The following is a 13,731-nucleotide window of genomic DNA, read 5'->3' on the forward strand; positions in this document are numbered from 1 at the left end:
GCCCGCTTGGCTGCGGCTCCTTTCCTTCCAAGCAGGGCAGACGTTATCCAGCTCGAACCCTTGCCGTTTTGCCTTGGAGAAACGTGTGGGGAAGCTTCTCAGAGTACCTGTCCTGGAGCCAGACTCAGCCGTGGAGCTGCGTGACCTCAGGCAAGTGATTTACCTTTTCTGTGCCTCCAGTTCCTCATCTGAAACACAGGGATGCCGATCTTGGCTTTCAGCATTTAGACCTGTTCGGAGAATCGCCTGAGGTACTACATGTAAAGTGCTTCCAACAGTACTGAGCACAGTGAACCAGCCCCACCCCCCGCCCCCCCAAAACGTTACTGAGCTATCCTAGAACACAGTCTCTGTGCTTGGCTCTCCAACAGTATTTCCCCATAGCAGCCGCAGGTTGTGACCTATTAACACATTCGTGTACTGGAAACCCGTTCGGTGGGTCAAGGTTAAAAAACGGAACAGGATAGAAACGGTCAGATTTTAGGTATGTGTGAGTGTGCATTCGGTCAAGATGTAAAATGCATTTCTCACCGTAGGCCCCTTGGACGAGGTCACAGTGGTGGTGATGGAAGGGCCCTGCAGACCGTGAGAGAACGAGGTCAAGGTCAGAACTGATTCCTGGAAAGGCTGACTTCTGAGGACTCGGGCTTGGAGGAGCCTGAGGAAAAGAAGGCAGGGGTCCTTGCAGCCCTCATCCCCAGGCTGTGCCTTGTGGACGATGACTCACAGCTGGACTGAATGATCCAGAAAGACCCAGATTAGCTCAGAGGTGGCCCAGGTGAACCAGGCTTTTCTGGGGCCCGGGTTGAACTGATGGAGGTTGAGTGTCTGGGCCCAACTAAATACGGGCTCCAGACAGAAATCGAGTTATCCTTTTTGGAAAACACAAACAACTCTAAACTCAGGATGCCTCGGGTTCGAATCCCAGCTCAACCACCTACCAGCTGTGCAAAGGCTGGGAGGACCACTCCAGCCCTGCTGACCCGGGGCTGGGGGAGGGTCCTGCCCCTGGTACAAAGTCAGTGTTCCAGAAAGAGCAGTTGGCTTTTCCACATATCTTCTGATGCTGTGGAGGGATTGGGGAAAGAAGGGCACCAGGGTGTGGGGTCATGAGGCTGGATCCGACCTCCTGCCTCCATAAACTGGGGATGACCCAGGTTTTGTAACACTGACTCATTTGGCCCGCATGCCTGCCTGCTACAGTCTGGGCCCTGGGATAGAGCATTGTACAAGCCAAAGACCCGCCCTCCCCGGGCTTATCCTCCGCGGGAAGAGAAACTATGAAGAATAAAACTAAGCTACAGTGTCTTAAAGTAGTAAAGCCCTGCAAAGAAATAGGAGGCAGGGGAGGAGGGGAGAGAGAGGTGCAGGAGAGACAGCGGGGTCTACAAAAGATACCTGCCCAGTCCTCGAGACTGTCAAGATCATCAAAGACCAGGGAAACTGGAGCAGCCATCAGAGCCCAGAAGAACCTAAGGAGTTATGTGTCATGGCAATGTCACGTGGTGCCCTGGCTGGGCTCCTGGCACAGAAAGAGGACAGGAGGTAGGAACGAAGGCAGCCCGGGTTGAGTTAAGAATAACGTCTCGACGGGGCGCCTGGGTGGCGCAGTCGGTTGAGCGTCCGACTTCAGCCAGGTCACGATCTCGCGGTCCGTGAGTTCGAGCCCCGCGTCGGGCTCTGGGCTGACGGCTCGGAGCCTGGAGCCTGTTTCCGATTCTGTGTCTCCCTCTCTCTCTGCCCCTCCCCCGTTCATGCTCTGTCTCTCTCTGTCCCAAAAATAAATTAAAAACGTTGAAAAAAAAAATTTAAAAAAAAAAAAAAAAAAGAATAACGTCTCGACGTTGGTTCATTAGTTGTGACAAATGTGCCGTAGTCACGTAAGATATTAGCAAGAGAAGACACTAGGTGTGGGGTATGTGAGAACTCTCTATCCTCTGAGCAGCTTCCCTGTACATCTGAAACTCTTCTTTTTTTTTTTTTTTTTAAATTTTTTTTTTTTCAACATTTTTTATTTATTTTTGGGACAGAGAGAGACAGAGCATGAACGGGGGAGGGGCAGAGAGAGAGGGAGACACAGAATCGGAAACAGGCTCCAGGCTCCGAGCCATCGGCCCAGAGCCTGACGCGGGGCTCGAACTCACGGACCGCGAGATCGTGACCTGGCTGAAGTCGGACGCTTAACCGACTGCGCCACCCAGGCGCCCCCATCTGAAACTCTTCTAAAATTAAACATTTATTTAAAGAAAAAAAATAATAGAACGGGGAGGTGTGGGAGGGGGAGAAGGCGTTGTGTTACAGCGTGGAATACGATGGTTTGGGGCGGGGGTCAGAGTCCCCCGGGGCGGGGGGGCGGTTGCAGAAAGTGAGAAGGCGTGGCCCTGGAGCCTGTTGGGGTGGAGAGAGTATTTTTGAACCTTCCCTGGGGACCCTGAGACCCAGCCCTGCCCCACCCCACCCCCAGCCTGTCCCCTCCTCCTTAAGATGGGGTTTATTACCCCAGCTTCAGAGAGCTCGTCAGACCGACAAGAGATGTTTCGGTGAAAGTGGTTTGGAGACAGACGCAGCTTTGCAAACAGGGTGCAGACGAGCGGTGCTGGATGGAGCTGAGTTTTGCTCGCGAGCTGAGCCCGGCCATAATGCCACCTGCATTATGCATCTAGACCTGTTCTGTCTAGATAAGTATCCCTCTAGATAGGTATCGATCATTAAAGGCATTGTGTCTGAGGAGCACCCCCAGGTGAAACCCCAAAAACCTCAAATGAGAAGGCATACGTCTGGTGACTTTTTTCCCCAGACAGGAAAATGAGACGCAAAGAGCATAAATGCTGAAGGAGAGAGAGAGGAGTTAGAAAGAGGACAGCCATGTTCTTCCTGGACGGGGCTGAATGGTGGCCTCCGAAAAGGTATGTCCAAACCCCACTCCCTGAGACCTAGGAATGCGACCTTATTTGGAAATAGGGTCTCTGCAGACGTAATTAAGTGAGGGATCTGGGGATGAGGTCATCCTGGATTATCTGAGTGGGTCCTAAATCCGGTGACAAGCATCCATACGAGAGGAAGACAGAGGGAAAGTGGAGACAGAGGTGAAGGCCATGTGCACTTGGAGGCAGAGGCTGGGGCAAAGCGGCCACCAACCGAGGAACATTGGGAGCCACCAGAAGTTGGAAGAGGCCAGGAAGAATTTTCCCCTAGAGTCTCTGGAGGGAATGGCCCTTGGTTCTGAACTCTCCCTGAACCGTGAGAGAATAAATATCTGGTGTTTTTTTTGTTTTTGTTTTTGTTTTTTTAGTTAGTTAGTTAATTTATTTATTTGTTTGTGTATTTATTTATAATCTCTACACCCAACTCGGGGCTTGAACTCACAACCCTGAGGTTGAGCGTCACATGCCTGGGGCGCCCGGGGTGGCTCGGTCGGTTGAGCCTCCAACTTCGGCTCAGGTCATGATCTCACGGTTCACGAGTTCGGGGCCTGCGTCGGGCTCTGTGCTGTCAGCTCAGAGCCCACTTTGGAGCCTCTGTCCCCCACCCTCTCTGCCCTTCCCCCGGTCGTGAGCTCGCACGCGGGCGCACGCGCTCTCTCTCCCAAAATAAAATAAACATTAAAAAAAAACAAAAAAAAGTGTCACATGCTCTACTGACAGAGCCAGCCAGGCACCCCAAATTTCTGTGTGGTTTTTGTTTTTTAAACCACAGGGCTTGTGGTGCTTTGTTACGGCAGCCACAGGAAACTAATACACACTCGTTTCTTCGGGGGATTGTCATGGAACCAGCAAATCTGGCTACACGGCAAATGAACCGATGCAGAACGATGGTGAGCGGTCAGCATGATCATGCTTTTCAGGCTGTCCTGTTTCCTCCCCTTGGAGCCCCCTATGGAGCACATGCTGTTATTATCCTGACTTCACAGGCAAACAAACTAAGGCAATGCTGTAGGTAACTCGCCAAGGTCACCGGCGGGCGGGTGGGAGTGCCCTAAGTGGCAGCCTTCCTAGGCCCCCGACGTCAGGTGACGGGAAGAGCGTGAGGTCTATTGGCCGAGCAGCAGCAGGAGGTTGGGCACTGAACCAAAAACGGGAGGACGAAAGCGTGTCACCTTAACCCTGTGAAGGGCCCGCCTTCTCCCCTGGGCCAGAATTATCCAGAGGAAGCCATGGCACGCCCACCTGATGGAATGGTGTGCACCCATCGAAGACGGCCTTCTGAAGCCTGTAGCATCATGGGAAAGGATGACGTCGCCAAGCGAACAACGCTCCCTGCAGAATTGCCTCTGTGCAGGGTCGCCCCCCTGGCAGTGTGACGTGTGCACGTGGGTGTAGCTGGAGGGGACTCTTGAGCCACGTGGCTCTCCACACCGTCTCTGGTCAGATGTCCTTGCCTTTACGCATGCCCAAGTTGATGGCCGGGGGCTGGTCACTTGGCCCCAGGTTCGCCAGCCAGCGGTTCCCTTAGGAATACAGAGTAGTGATTCCTCGGGTGCCTGGAGCTTGGGTGCTGTGCACTCACGCGAGGGAGCTGTGGGTCGCTTACGCTGCTCAAAAGGACTGAAGCCATCAGAGAAGCTGCTGTGCAGAGACAGAGACTGAGAGAGAATCAAGAAGCAGATGTAGAGAGGAAGAGACAGTCACAGGTGAGAGATACGATTTCAGGCAACTTTTCAGCTCCTTTCCGTGTATCTTGTTGAGGTTCCACTGCATTCTCGCCCTTGGGTTCTTTTTTTTTTTTTTTTCAACATTTTTAATTTATTTTTGGGACAGAGAGAGAGACAGAGCATGAACGGGGGAGGGGCAGAGAGAGAGGGAGACACAGAATCGGAAACAGGCTCCAGGCTCCGAGCCATCAGCCCAGAGCCTGACGTGGGGCTCGAACTCACGGACCGCGAGATCGTGACCTGGCTGAAGTCGGACGCTTAACCGACTGCGCCACCCAGGCGCCCCGGGTTCTTTTTTTTTTAAGGCTGATCTTAGGGGTGCCCCGGTGGCTCAGCTGGTTAAGCATCCGACTCGGGCTCAGGTCACGATCTCGCGGTTCGTGAGTTCGAGCCCCGTGTCGGGCTCTGGGCTGACGGCTCGGAGCCTGGAGTCTGCCTTGGATTCCGTGTCCCCCTCTGTCTCTGCCCCTCCCCTGCTCACACTCTGTCTCTCCCTCTCAAAAATAAAATAAGCTTTTCAAAAAATTTTTAACATTTATTTATTTTTTGAGAGACAGAAAGAGAGCATGAACAGAGTAAGAGCAGAGAGAGAGGGAGACACAGAATCCGAAGCAGGCTCCAGGCTCCGAGCTGTCAGCACAGAGCCCAACACGGGGCTCGAACTCACGGACCGTGAGATCGTGACCTGAGCTAAAGTCAGACACTCAACCGACTGAGCTACCCAGGTGCCCCTGCCCTTGGGTTCTTCTGAAAGTCGCTTACACCCTTAGGTTTTATTCCCTTATTTTGCTTAAAATCTGTATCCATTTCCCAGGACCGCTGTGTCAATTTAGCACAATCTGGGTGGCTTAAAACAACGGGAAGTTATTCTCTTATCGTTCTAGTGGCCAGAAGTCTGAAATTGAGATGTTGGCAGGGCTGGCTCCTTACAGAGGCTCTAGGGAGAATCTGTTCCAGGCCTCTCTCTTATCTTCTGGTGCTGCCTTCTTGGCGTTCAATGCCTTGTTGATGCAACACTCTGATCTCTCCCTCCGTCTTCACTGGCATTCTCCCCATGTGTCTGTGTTTGTGTTCAAATTTCCCTCTTCTTATAAAGATACCCTAATCCAGGATGACCTCATCTTCTTTCATCTGCAAAGACTCTATTTTCAATTAAGGTCACATTCTGAGTTTCCATGTGAGCATGAATCTGGGGTGGGGGGGATAATATTCAACCCAGTACAAACCCTCTTGAGTTGGTTTCTGTTTTTGTTTTTTAAGTAATCTTTACACCTAACGTGGGGCTCGAACTCACAACCCTGAGATCAAGAGTCACGTGTTCTGCTGACTGAGCCAGCCAGGCTCCCTGATTTCTGTTTTTTGAAAAAAAACAACCAACAATCAGAATTAATACAGAAATGGGCATCAGAAATGGAATGGAAAGAAACAGCTTTTTATTTTTTCTCGTTTTTTTAAATGTTTATTTATTGATTGAATTTTTAAATTTTTTTTAACGTTTATTTATTTTTGAGACAGAGAGAGACAGAGCATGAACGGCGGAGGGTCAGAGAGAGGGAGACACAGAATCTGAAACAGGCTTCAGGCTTTGAGCTGTCTGCACAGAGCCTGACACGGGGCTCGAACCCACGAGCCGCAAGATCATGACCTGAGCTGAAGTCAGACGCTTAACGGACTGAGCCACCCAGGCACCCCAAGAAGCCGCTTTTTATTTTTATTTTTATTTATTTATTTATTTATTTATTTATTTATTTATTTTTTATTTTTTATTATTATTATTTTTTTCCAATATATGAAATTTATTGTCAAATTGGTTTCCCTACAACACCCAGTGCTCATCCCAAAAGGTGCCCTCCTCAATACCCATCACCCACCCTCCCCTCCCTCCCACCCCCCATCAACCCTCAGTTTGTTCTCAGTTTTTAACAGTCTCTTATGCTTTGGCTCTCCCCCACTCTAACCTCTTTTTTTTTTTTTCCTTCCCCTCCCCCATGGGTTTCTGTTAAGTTTCTCAGGATCCACATAAGAGTGAAACCATATGGTATGTGTCTTTCTCTGTATGGCTTATTTCACTTAGCATCACACTCTCCAGTTCCATCCACGTTGCTACAAAAGGCCATATTTCATTCTTTCTCGTTGCCATGTAGTACTCCATTGTGTATATAAACCACAATTTCTTTATCCATTCATCAGTTGATGGACATTTAAGGAAGCCGCTTTTTAAAGAAGGTATTGAAACTTGGGTGACTTGAGAGAGACTTGAGAGAGAAGGGTGATGAGGATTCCCACTCCCTCGACGAACATCAGCAGTTCGTGCCGGTGGTAACAGATCAGTTCATCTGTCTTCAGTGATCTCACGGGACTCAGAACATGTGCCAACCAAGGGGGACGCTTTAAGAAACTTGTCCGGCATATTAGTATGTGAATTCCTTCTAGCAGCCTTCAGAAGGTGCCACAACATGAGCTTTTGTTCAATTCTGCTCAAGATCGGGGGGAAGGGCGGGGCAAATATTTAACTATGTTGGGGGAAGTCCTTTTTTCTATAGCCAGTGACAACCACGCATCAAATAGTCATGAACCTGCCGCATAGCAGGAGCCACATTGTGCGTGACCCTAAGGTTAACGCACCAAACACAAAAGTCTGTGAGCTTGGCAAGTGAAACAGGGATATTTGGGAAGAGCCACGGGAGTGAATAACCCTCAACCTCTGGCCCTTTAGCCTCTCATTGTCAAGTGCCATGAAGGCAGGTAGGGGTAGCATTTCAAAAGAAATTAGGGGTGCCTGGGTGGCTCAGTCGGTTAAGTGTCCGACTTCAGCTCAGGCCATGATCTCACAGTTCATGGGTTTGAGCCCTGCATCAGGCTCTGTGCTGACAGCTCGGACCCTGGAGCCTGCTTTGGATTCTATGTGTGTGTGTTTCTCTCTCTCTCTCTGTCTCTGCCCTTTCCCTGCTCACACGCTGTGTCTCTCTGTCTCTCAAAAATAAACAGACGTTAAAAATTAAAAAAAAAAAGAAGAGAAATTAGATAAAAAGCCTTCTTTCCACCCAAGTTAGATGATGATTTCCTCTCCTCACCTTTAGGCTGAAAGAAGAAAACCAGCCACCATGCTTGCTGTTGAGAAACCCCAGCCCTGGGGGATGGCCCAGTCTGCGGCTGAATATTCTACTGGACAGGATTTCATGGCAGTGGTTGTTGGGTCAATGACATGACCCAAAACAAAACTGACAGCCAATTAACTAAGCTTCTGTGGGAATCGAAACTCCAGGAAACCCTAAAACCTGGCAAACTGGGGCTTGTGACGGCTTACCCTCTGGGTGATTCCTAAGCCCACGTCCCAGCACCAATGTGAAGCAGGTTCCCGGGTAGCTGTGTCCCCTCCTAGAACAAGGTGTCCCAAGAATCTCTCAAGGGCGGGTCTGCAAGACCCCAGAGAAGGGATCCCTTCCCAGTGGGCAGGACCGGGGGCGGCCATGTTTGCCGACCAAGAAGCCGAAGAAGGTAACCCGTAAAGCAAACCCCGTGAATATCTTGTTCCTGAGGTTTAATTTACTCCTCTTGGCTAGAAGACCAGGATGTGTGCTCTGTATCTTCCTTCGCTTTTCTGCTCTAGAGATCAAGCACGGAAGGAGAGGTTAAACTGATCGCTTAGCCTACAGATTGAGACAGATCCAAGGAGCCACCTTAGATGAGACTCCGTAGAAATAGACAGGACCGGGTGTCAGCTGAAGATACCAGCTCTGAGAATGGAGCCCTGGACACAATAGTTGGACCTGACTTGGATCGCCTCCCATTTGGCAGGGGGACGAGATATTTGCGGCGGACTTTGTGGCATAACGATTAAGCAAGAGCAATCAGAATGGAGATATCTGGGGAAAGCCGAAGGAATTAAGCGTGTCTGTGTGTGTGTGTGTGTGTGTGTGTGTGTGTGATGGAGAGTGGATGCTCTTGGCCGTCCATCTGGCCCCCTCTTCTCGTAGCCCTTCCTCGCTTTGTCATGACAGAAATGTAGCATATAAACTTGACCGCTGGCCATAACCGATTCCTGCTTCCCGGGGTTTGGGACCCGGACATAGTTCTCTCTGGGAGAAGGGATCCAGGCCACATCAGCATGGCAGGTGTGACGCAGGTGGGCAAATGGGACAGGCAAGCAAGCGGTGCTGAGAAAGAATCCAAGAGCTCTGAGTTCTCGTGCTCCAAACTGGGCTGCGTGTCTGGGCTCCATGAGAACATCCTGTGCCTTTGCTATAAAGTCTCCTTTCCTGCTTGAGCAGTCAGCGACTGATTTCTGATTCTTGGGGTCACTCATTTGCTGGGACAGCGACCTACCCTGGGGCATGCGGCTGGAGAACAAACTTAAGACATCTAATAATCAAGAGAGCCAACTGGACTAGCCCCCCCCCCCCCCCACCTGGGGTTATCTCCCACCACCTCCTCCTGCCCTTCATGCTGCACCAAGGGCTGCGACTTGTGGCTCCGGACCACCCCAAGCTCCCTGACTCTGGGCCTTTGCTCATGCTGTTCCCTTTGCCTGGACTGCCCTTCCCAACTGTTCCTCTTGCCCTCTCCGCCTCTTTCCTTGCCTGGCCGGTTGGCACAGATATCGCCCACTTGGCCCCTGTCTAGAAGGGTCTTTGTTCCAGGCTGCAGCATCCCCTGTACTGTAGCACTCGGTCTGCTCAGTTCCGACTGCCAGGGTGCTGGCTGCTCCTCAGAGCGGGGCCTCCGCATGGATCGGGCTGGCATCCCGGCGTGAGCTCGGTGTCGGCACCCAGAGTGTTACAAGTGAGTCTGTAGAAGTGTGGGATGAATGAATGAATGACCCAGTCATGGCTGGACAGGATTTGCCCAGCAGAAGGGTCAGGGGTCTGCAGCCAAGGGAGAGGAAGGACAAAGGCCCTGGTCCTGCCAGCGTGGGAACAGCTCCTTCCTTTCCTTCCAGCAGGCGCCCAACACCCAGGGACTGGGAGCCAGATGCTCAGAGGCTTGACAGCCTCAGGGAGTCCAGACTCACCTTCCAGAGCGGCCCCTCCACCCCTCATATCACCGGACATGGGGGTTAAGCCTGGATCGGTCCATCTGTAGGTTCTGCTCCCACGTCTAGGAAAAAACCACTGCTTCCAGAATGAGGATGGGAAGGAGGGCGCCTCTGCTCCTCCCGTCTGGCAGCCGCAGCCCCCCACGCCCTCCCCCCCCCCCCCCCCCGGCTTCCCCCACCAGCCTCCCAACCTCCGCTGCTGCCTGTGCTCCGAGCTGGAGACCACAGACCCCAGAGCCTGGCAGCTGGATGGCACAACGCATGGAATACACTGCTCTCCCCAGCTTCCTGAGGCCCCCACCCCTGGGATCCTCCGCCCCCCAGGGTTCCTTCCCCTTCACCTTCACCTCTCCACCCCCCAGCGTGCGCTGATGAAAGGGCAATGGTGCAAAATTCGTTGGGGAGAAAAACAGGAAGTGGAGCCTGAGAGCAAAAGCTGCAGAAACGCTCCCCGGGCGTTGGCCGCCCTTTCACCCGCAGCCTTACAGGAAAGTGGTGAGGGGGCAGCCCCAGCCCGGGCCGTGGGGGCGTGGGGTGGGGGTGCTGGTGGGAGAGTCCAGGAAAGACCCTTCCGCTGTATTTTTAGGGGCTGTGTCTTATAGAGCAAACGCGACATCTGTGTCCTGCACTTGACATCTCTCACCTGTTCACAGCGGCTCCTCAAGGTTAGTACGCCCACCCCCGTTTACAGACGGGCCAACAGACTCAGAGAAGTTCAGCGACTCGGCCAAGGCCACACGGCCTTTCCCACGGCCGGGTCATGGCTCCTTGATTCTTTCTCAGACTTTGATTTCTATTTGTGGTGTGTTTTTGTTCTGGGCCTGTGAGCGGACAGGGGGGCGGGGGGGAGGGCGGAGGGGGAGCACTGTTTCTGGCTCCTTGGTCTGAGCACATCGGAACGGGTGGTAAGAAAAGGCTGCCGACTGACGGCTCATCCCTTGAGAGCCTGTTTCCTGCAATGTGTGAGCGGGAAGGTCCAAGTGCCCTGGTTCCTTTGTTAGAGACGGGGGTGGCGGTACCAGGGAGGGGGTTCAGCCGGCTGACAGCCCAAAGGACTCAGAACTCCAGATGAGTCCAGAACCCTCTTTCCCTTTCAAGCCGGGGACTCGGGGTAGCCCCAGTCCTCTAGCTTCACACCTGACAGGCATCGTCAGAGTGAGAGCAAGGAGAAGAGGTACCCAGGCAGGGGTGAGGTCAAGGAGCAGGGAGACAACGCCCCGAAGGCCCTCCCCCCCCACCGGAGCCCTCACTTGGACCCCAGCTCTCCCGGCCCCGGGACACGACGTCCAGGTCCCCGTCATCCCACAGAGTCGTAGATGGAGCCCCCCAGGCCCACGGAACCTGGCCACCGGTACAGAAGGCACCGCGGCCCCCCACCCCCCATCTCTGAGGTTGAAACCACAATGTCGTGCTGTGGCCTTCACTCACCCGTCACGACAGGGGTCCCTTTCCCAGAAGCCTCTGGGGGCTTCCAGACCACAGCAGAAGCCAGGTATGGACAGGCCCGGAGGCACCATCTGTGTCACCGGTCCCTCTGCTGCTCTCTGGGCCGTGGGTGGGCTCTGCGCCCCCCCCCCCCCAACCCCCGCCGCTGCCTCCGCTCCCCATAGGCCTGGCTGCTGGGTTGCAGACTGCAAAAGAGAGAGAGGCCCTCCGGCCTTCAGCCTCAAAGGCGTGCCCGCCCCTTTCTGCCCTCTTTGGATAGCAGTCCCCCCCCCCAGTACCGAGCAGCTCCCCGGGGCCAGCGGGACGCCTCCTTCCCTTTGCAGAGGAGACCCAGCCTCGGGTCACAAGCCGCTCCACGTAGAACGGAACTATTAACATGAGGTGTTATGGGGGCACCTGGTTGGAGCCTGCAACTCTTGACCTCAGGGCTGTGAGCTCAAGCCCCACATTGGGTGTGGAGCCCACTTAAAATAAATTAAGAAATAAATTAAATAACGTGAGGTGTTCTATGTAAAGCGGTTAGAACAATGCCCCGCCCTTAGGAAGAGCTCAAGACAGGGCACCTGCCGGGCTCAGTCCGTTAAGCATCCGGCTCTTGGTTTCACCCAGGTCATGATCTCACCGTTGGTGGATTTGAGCCCCACGTCGGGCTCCGTATTGACAATGCAGAGCCTGCTTGGGATACTCTCCCCCCCCCCCTGCCCCTCCATGCTCTCTCTCTCTCTCTCTCTCAAAATAAATAAACTTAAAAAAAAAAAAAAGAGCTCACTATATGTATATCACCATCACCATGTGATTTAATCTCTGCAACACCCCTGCGAGGTCGGGATTACGTTGCTATTTGCAGACGAGGAAACTGAGGCAGACGTGAAGCCACATGCCTCCGTTCAGGCAGTATTAAGTGGCTGAGTATACGGATAGAAGGCTAAGTGTGCTGGGGGCTCGGGCTGCCAGTGCCCTCTGGTCCGGAGGCCAGCTTTGGGTGAACCCCACCCCCACCCCCAAAGGAGCGCAGGGTGGGACGCGAGGCTGCTCCCGACAAAGACGCCGAGGTGGGTCCGGGGCGGGGCCTCCCAGGTGGCCAGTCCCTCCAGTCCTCCCGCGGGGCGCTCAGCTCGGGGCCTCCCGCTCGGGCTCCAGGAAGGCATGGGCGCCACCTGGTGGCCGCAGGAGGTCAACGCCACCACCGGCCCATCGGCGCTCAGCGGCGTCCCGCACGCGCTCCCGGCGGCGCGTTGGGCGAAGGCGCCCGAAGAGCCCGCGCGCAGGCAATTCCTTTTCCTCCCTGCCCAGGGTCCTCCGGGGGTGGGGACGTGCGCCTCCACCCCGGGGTTGCCATGCTGCTGCTGATTTGGGGGCACGTATTGCAGCAGCGAAGCTCATTTTGCTGAGAACATATTGTATGTTCCCCCAGACTTCCTATTCCTTTCTCAATTCCTTCACGCAGGAGGCAGATTGTTCCAGAGCCGCTCTCTGCCTGAGCTTGGTGCTGGGCCACTCCGCCCCGGCCTCTACCTTCTAACTCTCCCAGCAGCTCCTGTGCCCAGAGAGGGGAGCCCTCCAGCGCTTCCCTCCCAGCTCCCCAGCTCCTCCCCAGCAGCCCTGTGGCATCTCCACCTGGACGCTGGCAGTCCCCTCAACGGAATCTGACCCCGGCCCAATTTCCTGCCCAACCTAGCCCGGTCCTTCCCTTCCTTCCTGCCGCCGTGAAAGCGGTCCCTCTTGACACCCTGGCCAAAGCAGAAACCCGCCTCACGGTTCACTTCTCCCCTCTCCCCCGCTGCCCCTTGCAGGTGTCACCAAGCCTCGCGGTCTGGGCCACCACCAAGGGACGAGGCTCCAAGTTTCACTCATCCATTCAACACACGTTGTCAAATGTCACCAGACACGGTCCTGGTGCCCTGAGGATACTGCGGTGACAACGACTCTGCCTGCGGGACATTCAGGTGGGGGGGCGGGGCAGATTCGGAAATAAACAAGAAACAAACGCATCTGTAATACTTCCCGTGGCAGTTGGTGCTCTGGAGAACGAAGCAGGGGGGTGCCCTCCTCACCCTGCTTGGGCTGCACCCCCCCCACATCACGCAGCTGCTGCCCTCACCACACACATTGCCTTCCTCACTCTCTGGGCGATGACCCCATGCAAGGATTTCCCCCCCCCCCCCATTCCTCCCCCAGGCTCTGATACCTCCCACCAGGCCACCCTCCCGTGTGGACTCCCCCCTCACCAGACTGGGTCCGACACCCCACCCGGCCACCCAGGACAGCTGCCTCTCCCCCCTCCACCGCCCCGCTCCCCCCTCGTGCCCTTTGGATTGAATTGTAAAGGAGGGAAAGGCAAGGAACAGAAGGGGAGCAGGCAGAGAGGGCGGCCCCTGAACGGGATATTAAAAAAAAAAAAAATCAAACCCTCCAAAAAGCAGAAAGAGTAGCTCAGCGAAGCCCATACACCCTGAAGAAAAGTGTTTTCCGGTAGGAGAAGAGCAGCCTGGTGGGAATAAGGGAGGGAAGAGACAACAGCGTCTGCAGGGGGCGCTACCGCTGGATGGGGTCGCGGAGCAGCAGGGAGCGGGAGCCCCGCAGAGGGGCGGGGCCCCGG

The 13,731-nt window shown here is 54.3% G+C and overlaps 1 long non-coding RNA gene across 1 annotated transcript; it reads left to right on the forward strand.

The window, feature by feature from the left end:
• The first annotated feature begins 406 nt into the window (after window positions 1–406).
• Window positions 407–13,120, forward strand: LOC131505517 (uncharacterized). Its single transcript, XR_009258434.1, has 7 exons — window positions 407–778; window positions 2,798–2,906; window positions 3,697–4,630; window positions 7,732–9,729; window positions 10,049–10,351; window positions 10,785–11,178; window positions 12,926–13,120. It is a non-coding gene; the product is annotated as an uncharacterized LOC131505517 (long non-coding RNA).
• The last annotated feature ends 611 nt before the right edge of the window (window positions 13,121–13,731 follow it).

Source organism: Neofelis nebulosa, chromosome 2, assembly GCF_028018385.1.
Source record: "Neofelis nebulosa isolate mNeoNeb1 chromosome 2, mNeoNeb1.pri, whole genome shotgun sequence".
NCBI lineage: Eukaryota > Metazoa > Chordata > Mammalia > Carnivora > Felidae > Neofelis > Neofelis nebulosa.